Below are 10,933 nucleotides of genomic sequence, written 5' to 3' on the forward strand. Positions count from 1 at the left end.
TCTAATACTAAATTGAAGAGAAGTGGAGAGATTGCACATCCTTGTTTCTTTCTTAAGAGGAAATGGCTTTAGTTTTTCACCATTACGTATAATGCTGGCTGTAGGTTTGTCATATACAGCCTTTATTGTTTTGAGGAATGTTCCCTGGATTCCTAATTTTTCCAGAACCTTCATCATAAAGGGGTTTTGGAACTTGTCAAATGCTTTTTTCTGCATTTATTGAGATAATCATGTTTTTCTTATCCTTGCTCTTGTTGATGTGATGAATTATATTAATTGATTTGCATATATTTAACCAGCTTTGCAACCTTGAAATGAATCCTGTTTGATCGTGTTGTATGATTTTTTGGATGAATTGTTGAAGTAGGTAGGCCAAAATTTTGTTGAGAAGTTTTGCATCAATGTTCATCAAAGAAATGGGTCTATAGTTCTGTTTCTTTGATGAGTCCCTGCCTCGTTTTGGGATGAGGGTTATGATGTCTTCATAGAATGAGTTCAGTAGTGCACTTTCTCTTTCAATTTCATTAAAAAGTTGGAGGAGTATTGGTGTGAGCTCTGCTTTGAAGTCCTTGTAGAATTTCACTGTAAATCCATCTGGTCAAGGGTTTTTCTTAGATGAGAGTACTCTTATTGATGTTTCTATTTCAATGCTTGATATGGGTCTGTTAAGTCGGTTTAACTCATCTTGGTTTAGTTTTGTCATGTCAATATTTGCTAGGAAAAGGTATATTTCTACCAGATTCTCAAACTTATTAGCAAAAGCTTTGAGAAGTATTCCCTTATAATGTTCTGTATCTTGGATGTTTCTGTGGTGATGTTTCCATTCTCATCTCTGAGTTTATTTCCTTGTATGCTCTTCTTCTTCTGATAAGATTTGCTAAGGGTCTGTCAACTTTTGTTAACTTTTTGAGGAACCAACTCTTTGTTTTGTTGATTCTTTCTAGGTTTTTTTGGATTCTAATTAGTTTAATTCTGATTTAAATTTAATTATTTTTTCAATCTACTGGATTGGTGTTTATTTTGTTGCTCTTTTTCATGAAGGTTCAGATGTCTAATTAAATTGTTGTTTTCAGATCTCTCTAATTTGTTGATGTAGAAACTCAGAGGTTCAAAATTGCCTCTGAGAACTGCATTTCCTGTGTCCCAGAGAAGCTGGCAATTTATGTGTTCATTTTTGTTGAATATCACGAACATTTGCATTTCCTTTCTAATCTCTTCTATGACCCATTGGTGATTCAACAGTGTGTTGTTCAGCCTCCATGTGTGACAGGACTTTTCTTTGGTGGCTTTTAGTGTTGAGTTCTAATTTTATTCCCTTGGATGCTGTTTCTTGGCCTTTATTGTGGTCTTATTGGTTTTCTATGTGTAGGACATCTTTAAGTATCTTTTGTAAGTCTGATTTGGTGGTTCTAAAAGCTTCTTGTATCTGAATAGGCTTATCTTTTTGCATGTTTGGAAAGTTCTCTACTAAGATTCTGTTACATAAAATTTCTAAACCATTAACTTCTGTCTCTAGGTGCTCCTCTACATCCATTATCCTCAGTTTAGGCCTTCTGATGGTGCCTTCCTTCCAAATGTTGAATAGATCTATCATATTTCTTGGATTTGTCTTGGATAGTTATACATTCTTTCTCTATAATATCTAGGCTGTCTTTTATCCCTGAGATTCTATCTTCTGCATGGTCTAACTGACTGTCAAGATTTTCTACTTTGTTTTTTATTTCTTTTCCTTCTAATTGTTTGGCTTTGATGGATTCAAATTCTTTGTTGGAGCTTTGTTTTAGGTCTTGTATGAACTTTACTTCCTTAATTTGGTGTTCAGTTTTTATTCTCAAATCACTTAGATTATTCCTTATGGCTTCCTAGGACTCCCATTCCTTTTATTGGGCTCCACTGGGCATTCCCTCTGAATTCATTCAACTGTCTATTCATAGATTCCATCAATGCCTTTATTGATTTAGTCTATTGTCATCCCTCTCTCGCAATTCCTGTATTACTCTTTGATTAGCTTCCTCACAATCATGCAATTCCTGTCTTTCTCTTTGACTGATCTCAGCCTTCTCATGCGATTCCTGTATTTCACTTTCACTGTTCTCTACCTGTTCATGCAATTCCTGTATTAATCTTTGAGTAGCTTCCTCATGTTCATAAGATTCCTGTATTAATCATTGGTTCGCCCCCTGTTGCTCTCTATCACACTCACAGAGTCCTTTGCAAGTTTTCAATCTATTCATTCACCATGTTTACAAGGAGTGTTTGTAGAGCTTTTTGGGAACTCTTCTCTGGATTATTCATTAACTAATCGGTCTCCTGATTATCATGAGTGGGAATTCATATACCCGGACTTGCCATTTTTCTTGTTTTTTTTGGCTTGTTTTGCCCATTTGGTATGAAGGTAAAACCGATTTTGTGCTAGAACACTATTTTAAGGCAAGCATCAACTGGAGTTCTGTAGTTTCACAGTCAAAATGTCTGCAGATACAATCTAGTTCATCAGATACAATCTATTCAACATCAAACAACCATGGACTAAGGGGCTAATAAATGCAAAAAGGATTTGACACACCAGAAATTATTAGGTTTAGGGAGAAATGTGGAGAAAAATGGGATTAGAGGGATGTGGAGAGGTAAGAGAAGAGTGAATTTAACCAAGTCCTAATTTCTGAGCGGGAAATGGATTGGACAGAATGATAGGAGAGAGATTTTAAAAAATAAAGAAAAAATGGATAAACAAAAATTTAAATTTAAGAAGTGAAACACTTAAAAATTATGTAAATTTAAAGAAATGATATTGAGAGAAGAAAAGGATAGGATGAGAGGACGGATAGAAAGGAAACATGAAAAACTAAAAAGTTAAAAGTTTTAAAATTAGTTACTTGAAAATTATATTGGTATAAAGAGATAATACTGCTATTAAAGAAGTTAAGCCTAAGACATTTTGAATAGAGTAATAAATTTCTGGATTAAGTATGAACACAATGGGGAATAAGGTCTAATAATCGACCACAGGTAAATATCTGGGGATGAGCAGAACGGCAATTAACTCAAACAAAAAAAGAAGAAAGAGAGAAAAAAATGAAAACAATAAAAAAGGACCAAAAGGTCAGAAGAGATTAAACACACACACACACACACACACACACACACACACACACACATACACACAACAAAAATAAAAAATATGAGAAAAAATTAACATCAAACACTTAAAAAAATAAAAATTGAAAAAAAGGTTAAAATAGAGTTCTTTGATATTTTTTTTTTTGGGTGGGGGTAATGGGATGACACTGTATCTCCCCTGTGTCCATAACCAGTCTCTTGGTTATGCTTGCTTATGCTTGTGTGCTTGTGGTGTTTGGTTTTCGTTTTGCTTGATTGATTTCTTAAGTTAGTTTTTTTGGGCAGGCAGAAAAATGCTCTGCTTTACTCAGGATTTTGTGATCCTCCTCCCAGGCTATTTCAGTGCGAGGGACATCTGCTTTGAGTACCACAAAAGAGGGAGATGGCTGTTTCCTCCAGTGTGAAGATGCTGTGATGAGTCGAGGTTCTGGGTAGGGTTGAGGCCTTTTAGGAAACAATAGCTTTTCCCTGAGGTGCAACTCCTGAAATACTCATGGAACCCATTCTCAGGGTTTATGTTTACTGAGCTTCAATTGTTTGTCTAGGCTACTCTAATGAGGGGCAGCCTTTAGCTTTGTTTACCCTGTGAAGGAAATCACTCCTCTGAGGACAGAGCTACCACTGACTGGGTGGGGTGACATTCCCCTGGGTGGAGCTGACCCTGGCAGGTCATGTCTACTTCCTGTGACCTGCTAAATGACTCTTTTGTTTTCTTCCAAAGCCTGAGTTGGAGCTATCTGCTCAGCCCTGAGTAGCACAGTATCATAGATGGAGATCTGTGGTGGTGGGGGAGGGGAGGCCTTCCCTCCTCTGCTCCCTGAGGAGTGAGGATGTCAGGATTCTACTCATGCTGGAGTGTTGGTTCCTGGGTCGTCTCTGGTCTGTGATCTGCAGGATGAAGATATCTGCTCCTTGTCAGTTCTTGCTGGTGTTGAGTAGAATATGCTCACTGGCCTCGTCTGGGGCCTTTGTTGTGGACTCTCTCTGTAGATATGGTGGCTATAGCCACTGGCGCTGTCCCTACTGATGCCACAGCTGTGGCTACTGGTAAGTGCTCAGGTCTGTCATCTTGCCTGGATTTTCCCTCTCTTGCCAAATTCTCTGTACTGTGATGGCACACTAACTGCTTTCTATGCAAGAGCTTGTTTACCCTCCAGCTTTTCGTCTTCCATCTTCCCCCAAATCCTCATGGTTTTTTATGAGTGGTTTTTTAGTGAAAAATGTTTTTGGTGTTTATATTTTCAGTTGGCATAAAATGAGCCTACTTTTGTCTTAATTTAATAAATAAAACTCTCTGATTCTATGACAGCATAAACTTTTTGGGTAATGGTTAAGACTAGGTTGCCTTTCTGAAAAAAATAATCTTACCACCCAAAAAAGAGGAACAAAAAGAAAATAAAATATGACAGGAAACTTATAAATCTTAATGGACTAATAGTCTGTTAGTTTGTTTTAACTTTTACTGAAAAATTAAAGTAAAACCTGACAATGTTTTATTAACATATTTAAATTTCTTCATCCTTTTTATTTAAGATTCACTTTAAAAAGAAGTTCAACAGGTGACATTGTTTTTTTTTTCTGACTTTTCCAAAGAAATGATCATTTCATCATTATAGTGTATAGCACAATATACCCAGAAAGCATTAGTTAAGGAAAAAAATTCCTATTCTTTGGTTTGCTTCAGTGTGTATCTAAAGCTGCATATCACATCTTACCCATCCTATTGTCAGTCTTCTCATTTGAAATATTTCAATAACTTTTCATTCCTTGATTTGTCAGCCAGCAAATCTTTATAAAACTACATGCTTTCATTCATTGTGCTTTCCAAAATGTATCTCACAAATGCCTAGAACGAAGCACAATCTGAAACATCTGTGGAGTTTTCCACCTAGAGTACAAAGTAATCACCTTCCATACTCCTTAGAACCAGCTGTTCACTGGCATTAATTGCTCTGTCACTCCCATGATTTAAAACAACAGCATTTGACAATGGCGTACATTTTAATTGGTTTACCACATTTGGTTCGTTTTCAGCAAGGACTGTCTTCACGGAAGATGGTAATAGATGAGGTTTGCAATTATGTATTTTAAAAGGTCTCTAAGTTGTGGATATTGAATATCCATTTCAGTGACTAAATATTTAAATTAAATCCTATAAAGTATACTCCTTTAATTTTCTGGCTAAAGTGTTCTACAATCTATATATATATATATATATATATATATATATATATATATATATATTGTCGGCCGTGGGGCTTGAACTCTGGGCCTGGGCACTGTCCCTCAGCTCTTCAGCTCAAGGCGAGTGCTCTACCACTTGAGCTACAGCACCACTTCCGGTTTTCTGGTGGTTTATTGGAGATAGGAGTCTCACGGTCTCTCCTGCCCCAGCTGGCTTTGAACCGCAATCCTCAGATCTCAGCCTCCTGTGTAGCTAGGATTACAGGTGTGAGCCACCAGCGCCCAGCCAATCTAGATATTTTTAAAGGAAATATTGTACGTTGTTTCCTTGGTGACAATGTAATTGGAAGACTTAACATTTTCATGCACCATTGCCGTCTTAAATGAAGTAGATGTACATGGGTTTGCATACAGAACTTTTGGAACAGCATTAATGTTGAATCTTGGATGGAATTTGATTGGGAATTGTGGCAAGTTTTCATGGTATGAGAAGAAAAAGGCCATACTAATAATTTTATCTGCTACATTGCTATATTAGTTTATTCAAACACACACACACACACATACACACAGATATACACATGTGTAGTATGAAGACCCAGTCAGCCTGCAAGAAAATGTTTTAATAGGAATTCCATAAAATATTTAGTCTGCTGATATCTGATTAGAATTTATAGCAATATCTAGTTGCTTCCACCCATGGACAAGTCATTATCATTGGTGAAGGTGTTGCTATTTAAATTTAGAATGCCCCAGAAAGACCTATGTGTTAAAGAAAAATGACTTACCATTTCCTCCCAGACTGTAGACAATACCTGAATAGTTCTTTTGGAGATTAAGTTCTTCAGAGTGAAACCTATGAGAACATGGACTGTCATCTACTTTCTTCTTTTCTCTTTAATCATTCTAGGTCAAAAACATTTCTTTTTGACATACTCCCCACCTTGACATTGTCTTGTCATAGGCCACCAAAGCCATAAAACCAATTGAACATACACTCAAACCTTCAAACTTATAAATCTGAGTAAGCCTTTCTGCTTATTAAATGGACAATATCACTTATTATGGTAGGTTATAAAGCTAACACAGAAATCTAGTCTTTCTAACAAGGTAAAGTATATAAAAATGCTTCATTATAAAATATCTAACTCCAAGTTGTATTTTGTGTTTTTGTTTCTGTAGATCCTAGAGCTTAAACTCACGGCCTGAATGGTGCTTTTGTGTTCAAGGCCAGTGCGCTACATAAAATCTGACCTGGAACTCCATTTCTCCTGGTGGTTAATTGGAAATAAGAATCTAATGAACTTTCCTATGCAGGCTGTCGTATTCATGTTGCATACTTTATGTAATGCCGATTCTCAACATTGTATAGATGCTCCAACTACAATATAAAATAAAACTTAAAACATACTAAGGATATTTGTAAAGTATAAAATGAAGGAAAAATTTTCATCCTTTACAAATCTATGCAAAATCTATGCTAAACAATTGATATTTTACTGTACCTTTCCTGCAACCAGTTTGATATAGTTTAATACTTGTCACACCAAGTTTCTCTGTATTCTACTGGATATTTACCTTTTCACGTATGTGTGTATATGTATACATATATGCATCTATCTATATATGTTTCAATGTGGATCATCGGACTTGAAGCTGCTTTGTTTTGCTGTTCAGCAATTGAACCTTGCCGCCTCATTCTGTGACAATATCTGTGCTCATTCTCATCATTCCTTTATTTACCAAATCATCACCTTCTAAAATCAGCTTCATTTCTTGGGTAAGTTTACCAATCAGTCCAACCAATATCCACCCAGAGGGTCTTAATAAATCAAGTTTTAAGGAAGTAGATAACATGAAGTGACAACTACAGAAATTCTACAGAGACCTGATATCTTTCACATTTCTGCCTTCCTTCTCTTCTCATTCTTCAAAAGCATTGACTAACACTATAAATATACTGCAATTATAAGTTAAGGAACAGTGGGGTTTTTCCCAACCTGAAGCCTTCTTTTCCGTGATTCTTGACATATACTTTTTGGGAGATTTTTTGGATTGTGAGGGGATTCCATCCAAAACAAAGCCATGTATATCAAGAAAATCAATATTTTCAACTCAGAGTACTAAGCAAAAGAGGGAGAAAATTAAGGTTAGCTATATATGTTAAGCACAAATATAGGCAATATCAAGATATCTTGAAATTGTTTACTTTTATTGGATAAAGTGGCTCAATCCTGTAATATTATCTACTTAGAAAACAGAGATTAGAGTATTGCATTTCCAGGCAAGCCCAGACAAAAAAAGACTTTTCAGAAACTCTAACCATTTGCTGGGTGCAATGTGTTTTGCTTGTGTTTGGAGGACTACAGTCCAAGCAGGCCCAGCATAGTGATACTACCTCAAAATAAGCAATCAAATTACAATCTGCAGGTATGGCATAGTAGAGATGCCAAAGTTGTAAAGTTCCTTTCGTTGCTACAATTGGTCTTCCTGTATTCCTATTTAAATATTTTTCCCTTCCCCTCCACAAATGATGCCAACATCAAAAATGTGTGCTTATGTAAGAAATGCATGATTCTAAAATTTCATGACAATTCTTTTGAACTTACTTTTTGTGGAATTGTCTAGTTTAAGAAAATCAATTACACTTTCTATATAAAAAATGTTCTGGGGCTGGGAAGGTGGCTCAGTGGTAGAGTGCTTGCCTTGCATGCCTGAGTCCCTGGGTTCAATTTCTCAGCAGCACATAAACAAAAAGAAAAAAGCTGGAAGTGGCGCTATGGCTCAAGTGGTAGAGCTATTGCTAGCCTTGAACTGAAGAGCTGAGGGACAGCGCCCAGGCCCAGAGTACAGGCCCCACGACCGGACCCCCCCCCCCAAAAAAAAACATGTTCTGTGCTTAATCTGGTAGCCCATTCACTAACATTGAAATGATACAGAGAAGATTAGCATGGCCCCTGAACAAGGATGACTCACAAATTCATGAGGCAATCCATATTTATACAACAACAGATGCTGGAGGGGATGTGGCCACAAGCGAACCCTACTCCATTTTTGGTGGGAGTGTAAACGTGTTCAACCACTTTGGAAAACAGTATGGAGTTTCCTCAAAAGACTCCACATAAAGCTCCCCTATGACCCAGCAACCCCACTTTTGTTCATTTACCCAAAGGATCACAAACAAGACCATACTAAAACTACCAGCACAACTATGTTTATTGCAGCATTATTTACCATAGCTAAGATATGGAACCAACCCCTATGCCCCTCAGTAGATGAATGGATCAAGAAAACGTGGTAAATATATACAATTGCATTCTATGCCTCCATCAGAAAGAATGATATCGCTCAATTTGTTTGGAAATGGAAAGACTTGGAAAAAAATTTATTAAGTGAAATAAGCCAACTCCAAAGAAACATAGGTCCCATGGTTTCTCTTATTTTCAATAACTAATATATGTCCCGGATTATCATAAAATGTCAAAATCTATGTGCATTTGACCAGATAAGATGATGTTAAACTAAATGAACCCCAAGATAGGGACACAAGTGGTTCTATCTTGTTATTATTTCTAACATACAAATACTATATGATGTGATTTTTTTGTTTCTTTATATGTTCCTCAACCATGCTATAACCCCTTTTTTCACTATATTTGAAGTTGGTGCGCCTACATCTTGTATATATGTTTCTTTAATTTGGGGAGGGGAAGGAAAAAACAAAATGCTTAAATAGGGATACGGTTTGACCCCTGGTAACATTGAGATGCACAAGACACTATGTTGAAAAATGAATTGTACAATTTAGGCAGGGGGAGGGGGAGAGGAGGAGTGGAGTGTACTTGTGGAGGTGGGAGAGAAGGGATGGTGGGGGAAAAACAAAGGAGGAGGTAACAATGCTTGTTAAGAAATGCACTCATTACCTTGCTCATGTAAATGTAACCCCTCTGTGCAGTATTTTTAAAATAAAAAAATGTATAAAAATGTTCTGAGATTGAAGAGTTCATTTCCCTTATTTTACCCATATAATATCGTTAACAAATAAATTAATGCAAAACACTGACATGAAGGTATTATGAATAAATCTGTGTGTTTGTGCATGAGTGCACACGTGTTGGTGTGATCAGAATTTGAATTCAGGGCTTCAAGGTCTTGCTAGGCCTTTCCTCTCTAGATTGGTGAGCTATTATATGAGCTACATCTCCACTCCTGGCTCTTTGCTAGTTCATTAAAATTTTTGAAAAATAATCTCAAATATTTTTTTGCCCTGATTGGCTTCCAATTGTTCTCCACAGATCTCAGCCTCCTGAGTAGATATCTCAAGTAGACAAGATTACAGGTGTGACCAACCAGCACAAGGCTGTCAGAATAATTTTAAAAGTAGAAGAAAATTTACTTCATGGGGGCCTGTTATTATCATCTCCTACTTTTAAAGCACTTTGCTTTAAAAGTAAATGTGAATTTATTAAATTAAATGTAAATTTATTTCTCTTTTGGATTCTTAAAAGACAGAAAGTGGGGGCTGGGAAGGTGGCTCAGTGGTAGAGCGCTTGCCTTGCATGCTCGAGGCCCTGGGTTCGATTCCTCAGCACCACATAAGCAAAAAGAAAAAAGCCATAAGTGGCGCTGTGACTCAAGTGGTAGAGCGCTAACCTTGAGCTGAAGAGCTGAGGGACAGCGCTCAGGCCCAGAGTTCAGGCCCCACTACTGGACTCAAAAAAAAAAAAAAAGACAGAAAGTGATGATATTTAAAAGTTTTGGTACTTTTTTAAAAGAAAAATGGAAGTGTAGGACAGAAGAAATTTGGCTGTCTTTGAAAATCAATTTATAAGCTCAATTATGTACATGATAATGCAATGTCGCCAACACAGTCTGTGCTGAAGTCAAATTGTGACAGAAAAAATCATCATGGGGAATAATTGCTATGCTATTATTTCTTGGGCAATATGAATATTGAATTTAGAGTGTAAGAGAATGGTGAGATTTTACCTACCTTTTCTGTAATTGCTGAAAGATTTTTGGAAACTTTGATTCATTTCCTTCCTCACTGTGTGTCTTTGGGCCATTCACTTAGTGTCTTTAATTACAATTTTCCCAGCACTAAAATGGTAATAGCATTAGCATTATAGCAAATGTTATCTTAAGAATTAAGAGAAATAAAACTTGTGAAAAATTTAACATAAACTTCTATGAATGAGCTTTGAGTTTAGCCAACAGTTTTTTAAATACTAAATAAAATGTATTACAGAAACCATTACATGTAGTGAGCAACCAGAAGTAATGTTACCTATTGACAATGCTCGGTTTCCAAGGAACCCAGGTGGATAACTTCTCATGCTGTAAATCAAAATGGTTATCTTATGTTTTGATAGTGTAAAAATATCAGGGATATTATAAAGAAGGAATGTTGTAGACGGATGTGAAGTCCATATGAAAATGTACAAAACTGATAAAACGTAATCGTATCTGAACAGTATATTTTGGTTTACATAATTTAAGGTACATCACAAAGATAGGGAAAACCTAGAAGAATGAACTATCTTTTTGAAATCCTATCATAGATCCTTAGCAGGATGAACTCTTTCCTCATTCTTGTAGAGGCATCTTCAGATGAGAGGAACTCTATTTT

General features: G+C 36.3%; 1 non-coding gene across 1 annotated transcript; it reads left to right on the top strand.

Annotated features, from left to right (window-relative positions):
* Positions 1 to 8,199: 8,199 nt before the first annotated feature.
* Positions 8,200 to 8,306, top strand: LOC122098025. Its single transcript, XR_006145646.1, has one exon. It is a non-coding gene; the product is annotated as a U6 spliceosomal RNA (small nuclear RNA).
* The last annotated feature ends 2,627 nt before the right edge of the window (positions 8,307 to 10,933 follow it).

The sequence above is a fragment of the Dipodomys spectabilis genome, unplaced genomic scaffold, assembly GCF_019054845.1.
Source record: "Dipodomys spectabilis isolate Male_0828 unplaced genomic scaffold, ASM1905484v1 ptg000451l, whole genome shotgun sequence".
NCBI classification, from domain to species: Eukaryota; Metazoa; Chordata; class Mammalia; order Rodentia; family Heteromyidae; genus Dipodomys; species Dipodomys spectabilis.